Below are 19219 nucleotides of genomic sequence, written 5' to 3' on the forward strand. Positions count from 1 at the left end.
CTCCTGCTGTCCTCTCTTGCCCTGATAACCTAGCACTCCTTCTCCAGCTTCCACCCGAACAACTCCTCCCCAGCTGGGCTGACTTTAGGTATTTAAGGAGGCCTGCCCCCTGCCAATTCAGATTGGGGATTGGTCAGGGCTCATTAGAATACCCCAGACAGCACCACCTCCCCTCTCCTCCTACCTTTCCAGAAAACACTAGAGCATTCTTGGCCACTAGCCAAGCTTGGAAATTTACCTACTCTCACAAAAAGCATACACTCTCCTTCTAGCACACTAGAGCGTGCTATAATAGGAGAAACCGAGTTGACACAAACAAAACTGTCAGTCAGTGCCTAACAGTGATAATACTCTTTATCCTCTCCCTGTACTACAAGTCTATTCCACCTCCAGTGCCCCTTCATACTGATCCTCAAATCTGCCACCTGCCCCACCCCCTTCCTCAGCAACCTGCCCCTGTTCTGGACTTCTCCATCTTCCATATCTATCCCTTTATTGTTACAGCAAAACTCCTTTATCTCAAGTGTAGCACCCTTTAGCTTGTGTGCTAGATGTATATAATTTTAGTGTTGGTAAATTAGATTGGCTGTGAGCCAGGCCTGGGTTGTGAATCTGGGTCAGGGGTTGGTGACTCAGGGGCTAGATGACTCATCTAGTAGCTCTCTCTGCACTTCCCTCTGGTCTGGTAGAAACTTCCAGAGCTGGAGGATGGTAGTAAGGAGGGGCTGCCATGCATATTTATGAGGTCCTCAACCAATCCCCAGCAAAAAGGGTCTGGAAGTCGGCAGGCCACCTCATAAATAGACATGAGTCATGTCAGCAGTCAGGTGGAAGATGGAGATGGAGTGCTGAGGAGGCTGACAGTGGCCCTTGAGGGTGCCCTATAGTGCTGGAAGATCCCCCCTACAACGGAGGAGGATAACCTTCCTGGAGGCATGAGAGCAAGAGAAAATAAAGCAGATAAGCACATCCTGGAGATCTCCTGAGAGTCAATTGGATGGGCTGGTGATTGTCAGTGTGAAGGACTGTGGGGAGAATTTAGCCTGGAGGGCTAGTGAAAGAGGCAGCTGCAGCCATGTGGATTGGCAGTGCCTTAAGCGGTGGTGCTGAGAAAGTGTGAGCTGTGTCACCCAATCTGTTCTTCAAGTATAGGGTGTGTGAGTCCCTGCTGGTAATGGACTTTTGCTACAAAAACTACAACAAGGTGACATAGCTGGGTTCTGCAAGCAAGTGTGTGCTGGAGGAAGAAGAGAAGCTGTATATATATATATATATATATATATATATAGATAGATAGATAGATAGATATATTTATATTTATATTATATATAGATAGATAGATAGATATATTTATATTTATATTATATATATATATATAGATAGATAGAGAGAGAGAGAGAGAGAGAGAGAGAGAGAGGATCCCTGAAGTTTGTTTGAAGTTGTGTGGGCATCCCATAATCTCCTATCCCTATCCAAGTTATTTTCTCTCAATAAACAAAAAAACTAAATCATGGACTGTTCTCTGACTCTGGAGTGACATGAAATTCAGCGTGCCTGGCTGTGCAGGGTGGGGGATCCCATTCTACTTGCGGCTCCTTGGGGGGGTGCTGCACAACCATTTGGGTGACATTGATAGGACACTGACCACCTATCACTATTCCTGCCAGCCAGAGCCTTACCACATTTATGTATTATACACATTGGGATAATATACTAAAGGCAACTAGGGAGGTTAGACTTTGCAAGGGAATTTTCCCCAGAGCTTAGTAAATGAGGTAAAGCTCTGCTGACTTCCATCATCTAATCCTGTAAAATGAACAGCCTATGTGTCTGTAGCAAATGAATCACATTTATCCATTTCTGGTGATTTTTCAGTTATCTTTGCATATTTGTGACCTTGTTCACTCCATCAAGGGACTCTGCAATTTACTCATTGTGGACTGCTGGTATTGGATTTGGGCTTCCTTTTAGAGGTTTTAACCTTGTTTGTGTACATCGGGATAGCTTTTGCTCTATTTTTTATTCTGTTTCTTTGATTATTATAATTTATTGTTTTTGTTATATTTATATGATGCTTGGTGGTGCAGGCATTCATTTGATGAAGGTATTATTTTTGTTTTAAATATGGATTCTCAGTTTTACTAATGGATACAGTCATAATATGCTGTTATTCCCAAACATATGATCTTTTATATTATTTTTCCAGAAAGCACTGTCTGGTGGTTATTTTACAACTAATGACACTAAGTTCAGAGTTGACAAAAAAGGAGTAATGTATTTGAATCATGGTGAAATTGATAGAGAATTAACAACTCAAATATTTGTCAAGGTAAGTTATTATTAGTTAAAGTAGTTCTAAAGCCTCATAAAAATAACAAACATGCCTATACTTACCTGCACTGTTCAGTGGTTTTGCACAGAGCAGCCCTGATCCTCTTCTTCTGGGGTCCCTCAATGGTACGCCGGGCCCCTCCTCTTCATCGTGTGCCCCCAAGGAAAGTGGTTTTCCCTGGGGGCACCCTGCATGCACGCTTCCCAGTCCATGCATCCATTGACACAGACAGCAGGACTAAGCCCCGCCCCCACTCTTGTGTCACCGGATTTGATTGACACCAATCGCTCCTGCTGCTATCAATCTGACCAATGAGGAGAGAGACAGTGACGGGAGCCACTACACTCATGCACATCACTGGATCAGATGGGCCCAGGTAAGGAAAAAGGGGGGGGGATTCTCGGGTGCAGCTGCAGCAGAGAATGTTTTTCCCCTTTATTGTTGTTCTTATTAAGGCCCGGTTCACACCGCTGCGGAGGGAGATCCGGATGTGATTCGCACAGCAAATCACATCCGATCTCCGTAGCGATGCGAGTTCAGCCATACAGATAGTATGGCTGAATTCGCAGCGCTCCCGCAGCAAACTCGCATGGGACCCTTTTTTGGGTCCGCAACAGAATCAGATCGCATGGGGGTTCACACCATGCGATCCGATTCCTGTGCGAGTCGGCAGATCGCACTGCGATATGCCGACGGATCTGGGGGTGTCATTAACATAACATTGACACTCCCAGCCGTCCGCATAGGGCAGTGTGAACTGCCGGCGGGAGATGTGCGATGCGGGTAAACGTCGCGGATTCGCGGCGTTCCCGCATCGCTATAGTGTGAACCCGGCCTTAGGAAAGTTTTCCTGCACAGTATTTTTAATTAAATAATTTTTAACAATGATATTTTTAAGATACAGATTCAATCGATTATGACCACAGTCTAAAAATATGACATTTTATTCACCAGACGTAATCATACAAAATAGTTTTATATATTGGTTGACATAAACAAACGTTACATAAAATATTAAATACCGATTGCGTTACATAAAATCTTGAATGTCAATTGAAACACCCGCTAAATTGGAGTGTAGTATCTTTGATGTGATACAACAGTGGATACAACAGTGATAAACTTCCCTGTAGAATTTATAATAACCTTGTAAAATGACAATGAGACAGAACAAATTCAACTTTTACTATACTGCAAGTAAGTAAGTGGTTAACAACGTGAAATAAAATGAGACGTTTGTTATGTCATAAAATGGAAACTACTCAAATGAAAAATATATATTGAAAATTGAATCTTTAGAGAAAAATTTACAAGGCGGTTATTGATTCGGGAGAAAAATTATCAATTGTAAAATACTCGATAAATTAATATTTAAGAGAACACAAATTACTACAGGATAAAATCAACACAACATAATTACCCTTTTCCAAAACGGCTACTGGTCTGACTTGATGGTTACCAGAGTTTTTAGAATGGCTGCCGTGGCTTTCAAGATGGATACTCTTAAAGAGCAATTATTTCTTGGGACCTCAGAGTTCCAAAGCATAAGGTGTTCAGGAATCTTCATGAATGTACAAGTGTGAGTAGATAAATGGTGTATGTGCCTGTGTGTATGATTGGTGGTAATCAGGTGTTTCTGAATGTTCTTGAGTGTCCCTTCATGACATATTTCTTGCGTCTAAATACCATCTCAGACAATAAGATCATAAAACTTATAATATGCTCAGCCCAAAAGGTATGGCTTCTTTGGTTAAGCAAAATCTAATTATTTACTTTGGTGAATTTCAGGTAATATCAGGTGAATTTCTCCCCTTCAACCACTAGGCATGTCTGAGAGCAGAAAATGTGTTCTGAACTATCTTTTACATAAAATGTTCAATTTTCATAACATGTATTTGTTTGTATCTTGGTGAGAAGAATATATATCTTTAGGTATTCTGGTAACCAGTCTAATATAAAATACGCTCAGAATAATTTTGATTAATCATTATTACATAAAATGGTTTATATATATATATATATATATATATATATATATATATATATATATATATATATATATATATATATATATATATTTATTTATATATATATTTATATATATATATATATCTTATAAAGACCGGTCTATCTAGGAAAGACACATGTTATATATATTAATCAATATCACATAAAATGATTATCTACATGGATAAATATATAATAATGGTATATCCAGTGAATATTTGTTTATATAAAGACACATGCTATGTGTACATTTTTATAGTAGTTATACAGTTATAATCATGATTCATATGCCTTTCATAATACTGATTGGCATCTTAAACAATTCCACTTATAACTTGTCCTATATCACAACCTTTATAGTTTTACTTTATAACAGATGTATTTTAAAACATAATACTGACTGCACATTTGGAGTGAACTTTGGACAGACTCAATGGATACTTAGAGAGAATTTAACTATCTACACAGCTCCTAAAATCTATCACAATGAGTTGTGTTAGTCAAGGGTGATTTCTGTGTGATAATAGTCTGTATAACCCTCTTTCCTATGGCTGTGTTTGTCACTTTTATTTACCCGCAAAGATAGATAAACATCTTTATTTTCTGAAATGGGACATTATTGTTTGAGCAAGTCTGTTTCAATACCATGTTTGTAGTATCTACAAATTGTTAATCCATTGAAGGTTTGGAAAATATATGAAGTCACCAAGACCTTTTTTTTTTAGTTCATCTGTTTTGAGGCCTGCTTGAATTTTAACATCTCCATCAGAATATTATGAAACGTATTATTTCTTCTTCATAATTACAAAAAGGTGAACAACCTTAAAGGAGTTGTAAAGGCAGAAGGTTTTTTATCTTATGGCATTCTATGTCTTAAGATAAAAAAACCTTTTGTGTGTAGCAGCTACCCCAGCACCCACCCAATTACTTACCTGAGCCCCATCTCTCTACAGCGATGTCCACAAATGTCTAAGCCATCTGGGACACTTCTTCTGCCCAATTGGCTGAGACACAGCAGCGGCGCCTTTGGCTCCCACAGCTGTCAATCAAAGTCAGTCAGACAATCAGGGAAGGAAGGGGGAAGGCTGGGTCGGGGCTCCATGTCTATATGGACAAACTGAGCTTTGACTTAGCTCCAGTACCCATATAGGAAACTGATGACTGTGCGGGCACTCAACAGGAGGGAGGGGCCAGGAGCAGCAAAGAGGGACCCGAGAAGAGGAGGATCTGGGCTGCTCTGTGCAAAACCAACTGCACTGAGGAGGCAAGTATAACACGTTTGTTATTTATTTATTTATTTAACAAGACTTTACAATCACTTTAAGGCTTTAGAAGCACTTTAACTGTGGCCACATAATTTTGTATGCAGCAAAATACCTGTAAGAGCATGTTCCAAGGCTGAAATAGCGATCACATTTCAGGAAATGGGCTCAGTTTTGTTGCTGTAAGCAGCTTTGAGGCCGCGTACACACGCGCGGACTGTTCGCCCAACCTTGTCCGCTGAACAGTGTTTGGGCGGACAGTCCGCTCGTGTGTGGGGCTTCAGCGGACAGTTTCAGCGGACAGTTGGCCGAACAAGGTCTTACGGAAATTCCGAAAAACTGTCCGCTGAAACAAGGTTTCAGCGGACTGTTCGCTCGTGTGTAGGCTTGTTCGGCCAACTAAGTCTCGCGCATGCTCAGAAAGGATTTCCACGTCGGAAGGTTGCATTGCAGTGTATAGGACGTCGTATTTTTCGTCCCGTCGTACGTGCCGTTCACGTCATCGCGCACGGTTTCAGCAAACTGTTCGTCCGTCGTGTGTGGCCATGTCCGTCCATGCTAAGTTTGAGCGGACTGTTCGCTCAAACTGTTGGACGGACAAAGTTGGGCCAACAGTCCGCGCGTGTGTACGCGGCCTAAGAGTCACATAATATCAGCTTCTTTCTGAGGATTCTCTCTCAAACTTTACCCAAATTTTACTCAGTTTGTGACGGCTTGTCTTTAAATTAATGTCACAGTATGTCTTTCATGTACTTAAAGTGATTGTAAACCCTTTTTAAAAAAATCCTGAAAAAAAAAATCCTGCAAGACAAAGACATAATAAGCTAGTATGCATGCGCCGTAGACACAACGGTGGCTGTCTTCGGGCAACTATCTCCTAAACCTTATAGGTTTAGGAGATATTTCTTGGACCTACAAGTAAGCCTTAATCTAGGCTTATCTGTAGGTCAAAGTTGGTTGTAAGGGTTTACAACCACTTTAAAGCAAAACTAAAAACTCCTGTATGACAGTCTAAACAAGTACCAAATCCAGTCAATATGTGATGCACAAGTATCATAAAAAAAGCTCCCAGTGGGAGGGTTTCAGAGGCAGTGCTGTCAATCCAGAAAGCAGTAGGTGGAACTAGGTGTGGTCAGGTGTTGATTGATAAACTACAGGCCTGTACATCTGCAAACACATTGCCAAGAGCCACGTTCCCAGCAAAACTAAATTAAGCCCCACACACACTATCAGATTTTCTGCTCATTTTTGTCTTCAGATTTACCAAAACCATGTAGTGCAAGGGCCTGTCTGGTTGCATACACATTGAAACTCCTAAGGTTTGACCTCATATTATATGATTTTGGTAAATCTGAAGACAAAAATCAGCAGAAAATCTGATAGTGTGTATGGGGCTTTAGAATGGATTCAGTGATGGGCAACAAAATTAATAAGGAGGATGTTGGAGCTCAGCTATGGAGATCAGTTACACGGATTACAGTTATTCACTCTGGAGAAGAGGCGCTTAAGAATGTTCTGATTACAATGCACAAAATGTATCAAAGGTGACTTCAGTAACTGTCATAAATTAAGAGAACACACGGCCACATTTTGAGTTTAGAAGAAAGGTCCTAAGATGGCAGAAAGGGATTTTTATTATTAGCCCCCTTTACTCCAATACCCCTAACTAAAATCTAGTCAAACTGAAGGGAGTGATCAGTTAGCAATGTGAGCAGGATGTGAATGGGAGTGGAACGCCACTCTCCAGCTGCTGATTACCAGTCTAATAACACCTGGGAGACCATGTAAACACCTGTGCTCAGAACTTTGGAGAGTGGGAGCCTTTGGGAAGCTGGATGGGTTGTGTTGTGTTGTGCCTGTGCTTGGAGCTAGGAGGTCTATGCTGGGTGGAACGGCGAGGAGACATATCAGATCTCTGGATCGCGACTGCGATCGTGAAAAGCCTGCAACTGCTGCAATGTCCCGGCTTGTTTCCCAGTCTCCTTGATCATCTGCCCACTCTTCCGTGTCTGCCATTATACGCTGTTGATGTCCCTGGTCATGATGTGTGATGTGGAGGTATAAATGGAGGTGAATAAGGCCCAAACGGGGCTCTAAACTGAGCATTTGTGGAGTCTGAGTTAACTCGAGATCTCTGCACTGGAGTGGAGGAGAATATGGAGGAATACATGTGGTAACTGAACTCTGCATTTTTTGTATTCTCATTGTATTCTCCTTATTTCCTTTATTTTTATACCTACTGTTATACTCATTGCTGGAAGATCTAGTGTGGTAGGTCTGCTGTGCTCGGAGGTAAGCAGTTTGGACATAATTTCCTCCTTTTTTCTGCATCCGGGAATATAAATCAGTGGTCATCAACCCTGTCCCCAGGGCCCACTAATAGACCAGGTCTTATGTATTACCTTGGGGAGATGCAGACTAGAATACTGCAATCACTGAGCAGCAAATGAGATCACCTGTGATGTATTTCAGTTATCTTGCAAACCTGGTCTGTTAGTGGGCCCTGTGGACAGGGTTGATGACCACTGATATAAATGATATGCTTATAGTGGCTATGAAACCTGTGATTTGTGAATCTTTGCTATAACAGACCAACACTAAAATACTATGTAGTATGTGCATTTGAAATAATAACTAAGGGGAGAGGTGGAATTTGCTGTTGAGATACTCTTCTCCAACTCCCCCTTTTTTTTTGTTTTGGTATTTTTTATTTGGTATTTCTTACTTATCATTTACCATGCATCACAGTATCTTCAAGATTTAAAAGACAGAATAAGTGAATATTCATATTCAAACCATTTACAGCTACATAGCATATAGAGCCACAGGACTGTGTTTGGGAAACTTGTGCAAATTAGAATTTTTTGAGGTAAAAACTCAGCTCAGGTATAAGCGATAATGAGGAGGAATAAAATGGATGGGACAGTGTTAGGCCCAGGAGCTCAAGATAGAGTGGGGCCACCTTCTCTTCAATCAGTGCAGAAAGAAGCAGCTTTGAGCGCAGCAGAGAAATTACAAGACTTTGTATATAACTCCACTTCAGAACCCTCTGCTTCCCCTAAACAATACTCAATCCCTACACCCCCTGCACTTTCTGAGGACAAGCAGGATAACCTTGGACGGTATAAAGTTAATACTAATATAGAGGCACAAGGTAATGGCCAAGAAAGAGAGATGACACATGAGGAGAGAGATAATACTACTATTAAAAATTCTACTGGAATTCCATCTGGAAATTTTCAAAACGTGCAACAAGTTCAGATTGAAGAGCCAACATTGAAAGATGTGTTTAAAGTGCTTCAAGTAAGCAACGCTACGGGATCTTTCTTGACAAGTCAGATTCAACAGATGCATGAGGAGATCACTACTATTTGCCAAGATATGCAAAAAGTGCAAGAGCTGCCTACAGCGGTAGAAAGTCGAGTTGGTAATATTGAAGACACAATGCCACTCATGCAAAGAGATCTCAAAGCAGCAGGCCTCCAGTTAAAGCAACACGCTAATCATATTGATGATTTTAAAAATATATTGCGAAGAAATAATTTAAGATTGATCGGCCTCGCAGACAGAACAAGAGGGAATATTGTAGAATTTATGAAGCAAGGGCTGCTAAAAAATTTTGAAAATAATTCTTTTTCTCCCTTTTTTTCCATTGAGCGAGCACACAGGATCCCATTTACACCACCTCCTCTGTGAAAATTTCCCCATCCTATTATTATTAAGATGCTGCATTATAGAGACAGAGATAAAATTCTGGTCATGGCCCAAATAAAAGGCAATGTGGAAATAAATGGATCAAAAATCGAATTTTATCTGGATTACTCGGTGGAAGTGCAGAAAATGGGAGCTCAATATTCAGAGGTCAAAAAGCCACTTGGCAATCTGCAACTGACCTACACAATGTTGTATCCAGCAAAGCTAATGATTGTAGCTAGAGATTAAACATTTTTTTTTGATAATCCGAAGGCTGCTACTATCTGGCTAGATAAGAATGAGCAGCTACTGCTACCTCATCAGGAGAAGATATTCAAGGAAAAGTTACACTATATAAATGTTCCCTATACGACTGGCTGGGGGCAGTGGGGGGTGGCTGTGGCTATTCATTTTTTTGGTTCTGCAACTGCCACCCCCCCCCCTTCCTCTCACCTATCAGTGTTGGGTGGAGAAGGATGGTGGATGAAGGACTGCTACTGTTTTTTTTTTTTCTTCTCCCTCTGTTTTTCCCTTGGTAGAAAATGTTTTTTTTTTGGGGAGTGGCTTGGGTTGGTTGTGTGTGGTATTTGTTTGTTTTTTTATTATTTTAATTTTTTTAATTATTTTTTTTTTTTTTTTTTTTGTTTAATGTTGTCTGGCTGGACCTACACATAAATACTACCAAATCAATGTTGATTGGGTTGGTGGGGTTTGCCTGGATTTCGGATGGCCTCCACTGTTATGGGTGTGATGTTTCTCTTCTCTCTTTTCCCTCTCTCTTTTTTTTTTTTGGAGATGTCCATTTGGAGAAATCATATCCCCGTGGTATTTTTGCCAACAGGAGACATCTCACATAATTAGATATATATAATATCATCCTTTTGATTCTTTTATGTGATTTATATAGAAGCAAAGTGACTTATAAATTGGACCAACTTGAAGACTTTCTCCATCCCCTGGAGATACCCTCAATTTCTGCAGATGACAGAGAAAGACTTAAGCCCTTTCAGAATCGACTAGCCATAAAGCATCAGGTACTGATGGCTTGCTGCTGGAGATTTATAAGACCTATGGATAAATACTGCTCCTGGAATTATTGAAAATGCTTAACAAGGCATTTGACACGGGTAGACTCCTGGAATCAATGAATGAAGCAACTATTATTACTATACCCAAACCAGATAAAGATCAGACACTACCAGAGTCTTATCGGCCAATCTTGTTGCTGAACTCAGATGTTAAGGTATTGGCAAGGGTCTTGGCCAATAGACTAAATACCATTATAGGGAAATATATACACCAGGACCAGACAGGTTTTATGCCTGGAAGGTCCAAAGCAATACATTTGAGGAAACTATTTCTTAACCTGCATATGACTCCTGATAATGTGGGAAAAAGAGCGGTTTTGTCCCTCAACGCAGAAAAAAACGTTTGACTGCGTCAAGTCAAGTGGACATATCTGTGGGAGGTTTTGGAAAGATTTGGCCTGGGTGAAAGTTTTTTGAGGTGGATAAAATTAATATATCATGCTCCCCAAGCATGTTTACAGATTAATGGTACTATATAAAAAAAAAATCTTTATCTAGGGGTACCAGACAGGCTGCCCGTTATCCCCATTGTTCGCATTAACAATAGAGCCCCTAGCTATAGCAATTAGATAAACACCTCTAATTAAAGGGTTTAGGAGAGATAAAAGGGAAGATAAACTTTGTTTGTATGCAGACGATGCACTGCTGTTTCTGAGGAGATACGGATGAATCATTAGTTTCTGCTATAACCCTGATAGAGACCTTTGGCCCCTTCTTGCGTTTCAGCATAAACTGGGATAAATCCATATTGATCCCACTAGATGAAATGTCTCCAATCCACAGATGGTAAATCAGATTAGAAAAGCTAAATCTTTTAAGTATTCTAGGTACTTGTGTTTCCTTTAAAACCAAGGAATATTTGAATCAAAATTTGATGCCACTTTTAGATAAATTTAAGGTGTACAATAAAAATTGCAGAGGTGATGAAATACCACCAAAAGAAAGCTCTATTTGTGGGAAAAAAGGACATAAATTTTGTTTGGGTACAGCATCGCACAACCGCGCAATTGTAAGTTAAAGCGGAACAGTGCCGTATTGCAAAAAATGGCCTGGTCAGGAAGGGTGGTGAATTCTTCTGGGGGTGAAGTGGTTAAAGATGAATTCCTGGTATTGCAACTTTTACATAGTTACATTGGTCCTGCTTGTAGTAGTATGACAGCTACTATAGTGATCTCCACTAACTTCCAGGTCCCATGCCAAGTGGCTACCCTGCTGCATTTTGAACACAGGGTGTCACCCACTCAACAAGGGTGCATTCAGAGGCCAATATCCATTTTCTCAATGAATGCAAAGCATTTCTGATTGGAGATGCAGGGTGGTGATGTCAGATTTCCAGCTCCTTCAATATATCATACTCAATATGATCTTGCATTAAAACTGTGTACAATACTATATTCCTTTGAAAATGTAAAATATAATCACCTTTATCTGAACTTGCAACCCTTGTATGATTGTAAAGGAAATTCTTTTTAATCTAATATTTCAGTAGAACCTTTGAAAAAGACAATATTAATCACATTTTTGTATCCTCCACCTCACATGACATAAAAATGAACTCCGTTGAATTTCGTTTCATGTTTTTCAGGTTTGGGTGTTTGACGCAGAGACAGCTGGGCAGAGTTCCAGTGCATTGGTTATTATTACTGTAACTGATGTTAATGATAATAATCCAGAGTTTCAAAACCAGCCTCTATTTTTTACTGTCCCTGAGGGGGATTATACTATACCTCTCCCACTAGGTAAAGTGAATGTTATTGACTGGGATTCAGGATTAAATGGACAAACTACAATCACCTCCGAAAATAAAGACATTTTCATTGTACAAAAAGTAAGAATTTATATTCAGAATTTTTTATAGCTGTGATTTGAATAGTTGTATGGGTTTCATTTCAAAACAAAAACATCTAGGGTTATTTAAAGTGGATGTAAACCTCTGAAATAAAAAATGAATAATGCATATCCTTCTATAGTGTGTACTAGCCTCAGACTTAAAAAAGTCCCATAGAAAATCTATACCATTTGACCACAGAAAATAATGTACTCCCATATGAAAGTGATCATTTACAGTACAATACCCAGGTTAATTGTATGGTATCGTCCAGTGGCGGATGACCATTCAGCAACTCAGGTACTGCCCGAGGGCCCCGGGTCACTAGGGGGCCCCACCAGCATTGCCAGCCTCAGTAAAACCAGGGACAATATGTAAAAATCTGTGTTTTTTTTACATCTATCTCTGAAATGTCCCTTGCTGACATCATTTTGGTCTAAAGATCCAGAGATTATAGCTGCCCCACCTCTCCAGTACCTTCTCAGCCAATAGAAACATATCTGTGTGTACATGTATGTGTAACCTGTGTGATTTTATACTGTGTGTGTGTGTTTGTGTATACTGTGTGGCCCCATAATCTCTGATTGCCTGGGGGCCCCATAATCTCCTATTGCCCGGGGGCCCCATGAGTTCAGTCCGCCCCTGGTATCGTCATTATATTTTGTCACATGGTTGATCTGCAATGCTTTGTAAATACATTGTCTTTGCTTAGGGATTTTTTATGTTTATGGATCAATACAAATAGAAAAGCATGGTCTATGTTTCACAATAATATGAATTTCCTTTTTATCCTGTAGAATGGGATTGTCCTTGTTAATGGATCCTTGGACAGAGAAACTAAGGATAGATATGTGATCTTCTTAATAGCTTCAGATAATGGGATGCCACCACGAAAGGTAAAGGAGGGAATTGTTTATTAAGACATATTATCCAATCAGCTATCCTGACAAGAGATTAGTTATACATTTTAAGTTGACTGTGTATTGTGATTACCATGAACATATGAATGGTCTACCTGTAATTAAAACAATATAGCACAACACCACAACAAAAATGAGTATTATATATAGTCAACAGGAATTGGTAATGGCTTATTGAACATTATAGTACATTAGTGGTTGATTTGTCTTTACCAGACCTTACTGATTCCAGAGTAACATATAAATCAAAGCATGGGCAACACGTATGACGTGACTAGAAAAAGGAAGTTCAATAGCCAGTAGCCAATAGCTTCTGTCTCGTAGTTGAATCTGAGCATGCATGATTTTTGGCGTGTGGGAATTGCATACACACGATCGGAATTACCAATAGAAAGTTTTTCCGTCTGGAAAATTGAGAACATGCTATAAATTTTTGGCTGGCGGGAATTCGGACAGCTAAATTCCGATGGAGCATACACACGGTCGCATTTTCCGATGAAAAGCTCTCATTGGTCTTTTTCTGGCTGGAATTCCAATCGTGTGTACGCAGCATTAGCAATAGAGTAAAATGACAGATACATTTTTTTTTTTTACAATTTGGATAGTGGAGTAGAGTAGGGAAGGGTTAGTATCTCAGATTTTTATTGATGCCTGTTTTCCCATATGTTAGATTTACCCTCACTTTCTGTCCCACAGATTCAGCACAAATAAATTAGTTTTCAAAGGGACTGGGGGACGAATTTTGATGGCTGTCCCCACTGGCAGATTTCCCCTCTTCTCCAGTTTCTGTGACAGCTTTATACATTTTTCTCCTCTTTCTCTGTGGACAGTGGTCATGGGTCACAATAAGAGGCTGAATCTCCTGAAAAGTGACAGAGGCAACAATAAAAACCAATAAACGTCCCAACCCTCCCCTACTCTGTTCAAAACATAGGCCTTTGCAGTTCATATTATATTTTAGTGCACTTCCAAAAATAAATTATATCAGTAAAAAAAGGACAAGGGGATGCAGCATGTCCAATGTGTTATATGTATCAGTAAAATATGTTTTATTTCCACAGAGTTTTGCAGATCTTGTTGTAGGTTTAGTTGATATTTTAATAAATTATAGATTATGATAGTTATGAGTTACTGAATTTTGTAAATAGACTGTAGACTTATTAAAAAAGTCACATAGCAAATCTATACCATTTGACCACAGAAAATAATGTACTCTCATATGAAAGTAATCATTCACAGTACAATACCCAGGTTAATTGGATGGCATTGTCATTATGCTTTGTCACATCTTGGTTGATCTGCAATGCTTTATAATTACATTGTCTTCGCTTAGGGATTTTTTATGTTTATGGTTCAACACATGTCCTATGTGTTATATGTATCAGTAAAATATGTTTTATTTCCACAGAGTTTTGCAGATCTTGTTGTAGCTGTTCAGGATGTTAATGATAATGCCCCGACTTTTACACAGTCTGTATATTCTGTACACCTAAACTTGAGCGCAACGAAAATAGAAGACCCAGTTCTTGTAGTGTCAGCTAAAGATTTGGATATTGGAAAAAATTCACAGATATCTTACAGGTAATGTATGTTTTATATAAAAGGATACTTTTATTTTTATATTAAAAAGACAATGTAATGGTATTTAAAATCTTATTAATCTTCAGCAAACAGTTAAAGATTAGTTTTGGGTAGAATGATGAGGTGTTCGAACCGCTGTTGGATTTTTATTGCTAAGATTAGAAAAGACCAGCACGTCAAATGTATGCTTTACTGTAGCACCACATCAGTATACAACACTGAGTGGAGGACAGCAGATGGAATCCTCACTGTCTCACGTAGGCTTACACTGTCACACAGCATAGTAGGTCATGATTATCAGCATTATGATACTCACGCAGGCAGTACAGTCAGCATGTGCTCTGTCATGGATCTGTCAGTGTGTCATATTGCTGTTTGGTGCTTACTTTGTTATTGCTGTACAGGGTTAAAGTTTGTAACACGCAGTACAGCTATTAGTTAACAAAGTCAGCACCCAAAAGCCATGTGACACTGACAGATCCATGACAGAGCACATGCGGACTGTGCTACCTATGTCATTTCCATAATGCTGATAATCATAATACGCAGTGAGATGCTACTTTACACTTTCCTTTGGGGGGGGGGGGGAGTAAACATGTGCCTCCCAACCACCCCCCTTTAACCACATCTGGTCCAGCAACGTACTGGTGCATTGCTGGTTTGGAAGGGTGATATATTGATCATTGCTGCAGCAATAATCAAGATATTATTTTTTAGCCCCAACAAGTCTGCACAAAGTAAACGTAATCCTAGTGGCTAAGAATCCCCTGGATTACTTTTGCAGGTGGTGGAAGGGAGTTTCAACACCGTTGCTCTCCCGTGCAATCAGGGGTCCCATTAAGGATGTGTGCAGCAACATCCAGTTCCTGGGACACAGTGAGAGGAACTGATGATGTTCCTCCTACTTACATGGTCTCATGTAAGCAAGCCATTACTGGCTTTAACAAACATCTGATCACATCGATCTTTGTTTGATCAACTGCTTTGGAAGCCAGAGGAGATATTTGGGGTCTAATAGACTCCAGATCTCTCCAGAAAGAGGACCTTTTACTGCCCCATGCTCTCAGAAGGGATGTTGTTCATCCCCTCTGATAGCAATAAAAGAGGTACAAATCTAAATGAAAAATACAGTGTACATTTTTTTGTAATAAAATGAAATTGAAAACATTTTTAAACTGCCTCTGTCCCCCTGTACTCATGTACAATCATGAATGCATGTGCATATGTAAATGGTGACAAATCTGCATAGGTTGGGTCAGGTGAGAAGCCTGGGGTGGGGTCGAGGGAGGGGTTAAAGGGGGCCCCATCGAGTAGGCTGTACGGGGCCCCATGATTTCTAACAGCGGCCCTGTCTGTGGGGCATCCTCAAATGGAAAGTGGAGGAGCGCAAGGTCTCTAACATCCACCAGCTCCTTGATGTTGTCATGGAGGAGTGGAAGAGGACTCTAGGGGCAACCTGTGAAGCTCTGGTGAACTCCATACCCAAGAGGATTAAGGCAGTGCTGGAAAATAATGGTGGCCACACAAAATATTGACTTTTTGGGCCCCATTTGGACATTTTCACTTAGGGGTGTACTCACTTTTGTTGCCAGCGGTTTAGACATTAATGGCTGTGTCTTAAAGTTATTTAGAGGGATCAGCAAATTTACTCTGTTATACAAGCTCTACACTCACTACTTTACATTTTAGCAATTTCTTCAGAGTTGTCACAATAAAATATTTCCAAAAATGTGAGTTGTGTACTCACTTTTGTGAGATACTCTATATAGAGAAGAAATTTGAGATTTTCCCAAAAGCCTGCATCTTTAATAAACCAAGTTAGCCAATAAAGGATATTATGTAAGTTGGTCATAAATGGATCTTTTTTTTTCTATCAGCCAAAACTAATTCCCCGATCCAAGCAAGGTGCACAGAGGAATATTTTATTCTGACAGCAGGGACAGCTTCACTGTCAGAATACACTGATCAAATTAAACATTTCCAACATCCGGTTAAACAAAGGTTGATCATTAGATCGACTTCTGTCTAGCAGGAATAAGCATGGATGGATTGATATTCGGCTGGTTCCCGCTAAACCAGCTGAATTTTGATCCATCTGTGCCCATCTTTAAACTCCATTATTGATATGGGGTTTCAGTAAAGTGTTACTTGGATTTCAAGTTGTGTGCTGTTTTTTTCTATACTTAGGTTTTTTTACAGTATCATGGTCTGGCTGTGCACCCACCCTCACACATGGGAAAAACTTATGAGAATCTGTGTTGTTTGATATGAGGCATAGCAACATTTTTATTATTATTTGTGCCCCCCCCCCCCCCCCGTCCCTCTGGAACTATCACTTTCTCTGCTTGTAGTGGTGGTGACATTTGGAAAGAAAGCGGTGTAAAATCCAAAGTGTTGCAGTTGTCACTATAACAGAAGGTGAAGGAATATCAACCAATGGGGGCAACTGTTCTGTTAATGTCATGGCCTGCAGTCAGGCTCGGAGGCCAGGAGCTGTAGCAATTGAGAGATTCATGAGTAGTCAGCTGGATTAATATACTGTGAGGGGTTAGCTCGGCAGCGAGTGTGTGTGACCCCCTGGATGGGTTCACAACACAAAATCAGGCACAGCAGACAGAGTTGTAGGTGCAAAAAAAACAAAAGATGCGGTTTATTTATGCTACATGCAGTGAAACATATAACAGCCAAACAAAAATAAAACATGAAAATAAATCCTGGTCAGCTTGACCTCTAATTACACACTTAGATTCCCTGTCTAACAACTGAGTGCAGCCTTGTGCTGCACCAGTCCCTGTCTCTGTTGTAGAGGTTTGCCACACAGGCGTTAACTCACCGCACAGAACAGGTATCACACTCCCCAGTCTATACACACAAAACTGGTTCCAGGATGGAGCATCTCCCTAAGCATGTTGGGGCTTTTTGTAGAGGTCTTAATGAGCCCACTTACTTCAGCTGGGCTCATTAACTCTTCCCCTCTAATTGTAAAAGTCTGCATAAAGCCTGAATCTAGGGCACACATATTTCCCATCCTGGATACAACCAGGTGACTTTACCTGCGTGCTGCCACAATACAAACAGACCCATTTAGCGGATGACGCAGGCTCACCCAAGATGCCGGGTCTAAGCACTGGCTGGTCTTCACCAGAGCTCCTTATGGCGGAGATGGGTTTCACTGCATGCTAATGCCAGGTTGTGGCTCTCAGGGTTGCCCCAGCAGGAAGAGAGGAAGTGGGGATCAGGTAGCGGATGAAGCAGATAAGGAACAAGCAGAGTCATAGTTCATAAAAAAGGTAAAAGGCCAGTAAAGAGTAGTAGCTGGATGGGATCAGATGGAGCATAGTCCATGAACAAGCCAAGGGTCGATACTGAGTGGTATTAAAGATAAGGACAGCTGTGTGTATGCAAAGGAGCAAGATATCCGCTGGAGAGAGCACAATAATCTGGCAAACAGGAAGTGCAGAGACATCGCTTAGATCAAGAAGTTCATGGGAGGAGCAAAGAGTTCATGGATCAAGCAAGGAACTGCTCAGCATCTCAGGGGAGAAAAGCTACAGCCAGACACAGTAGAGGTTGCAGGTTCAATCTGGACCCTGACAGATGACAACTGTTTAAGAGGGTATTTTTTTTCAATTTGGAGAGTTTTGCATTTACTTTCTGTTGTGTCTGGGGGACCGAAGGTAAAGGAAAAACAACAAAAAAAGGACAGAGGTTCTAATCCTCCTCCACCCTACTCAAAAGGGGTAGTTAAAAGTATAGTCTTCATTTCTATTATGATCAGATGCTCTCTAGCAATGTTCCAAATAGTATACAATCATTTTAATTCATAAACCTTTGCTCAAAAGATGCTATAATATTTACAGGATTTCAAAACCCCATCATGGATTTACTATAGATGAACAAAGTGGAGTAATCTCTCGAACAAGTAATATACCTGCTGTTTGTATGGAAAGTAGCAACCCATTAGTCATCATTGCTACTGATCATGGGGTTCCAATTTTATCTTCTAATGGTAAGAGATTCTATTTGTAATACAGTTTCCTACAAGATTCTGGCTTTTATCCAATTGTCTTTTAAAAAATGTCTGTTTTGGGTTCCAAACCACAGCAATGTTAGCCCCATCTTTGTAGGACCACTATAAATCCATTGATTTTTTTTTTTTGCCATTTTGGTGTGGTGCTATTGGCCCTTTGCCCCGCCGCTCACCCTGCCCCAGTCTTAGACTCGGGGTTAACCAAGATTGGCACGTGGACACATTTTTGTGTTAATTTCCTGAAGTGGAACTTTAGTCAGAAAATTAAAGTGGAAGTAAACCCATAGATTTAAACAGTTAAAAAAAAAAAGGCATGCCGGGAATGCTAACTGCACATTGGCTGTGCTCTCAGCCAAACTATCAAACCATCCAATGGCTGGTGTCATAACGAATCACATGTGCAGCACCATAGCAGTTGAAGATTAAACAGAGGCAAAGATGGCAGCTTCCTTGGCTGAAAATGATAGGGGAGTTTACT

The sequence above is a fragment of the Lithobates pipiens genome, unplaced genomic scaffold (assembly GCF_037356315.1).
Source record: "Lithobates pipiens isolate NorthernLeopardFrog02 unplaced genomic scaffold, aLitPip1_a1.2 Scaffold_18, whole genome shotgun sequence".
Classification (NCBI taxonomy): domain Eukaryota; kingdom Metazoa; phylum Chordata; class Amphibia; order Anura; family Ranidae; genus Lithobates; species Lithobates pipiens.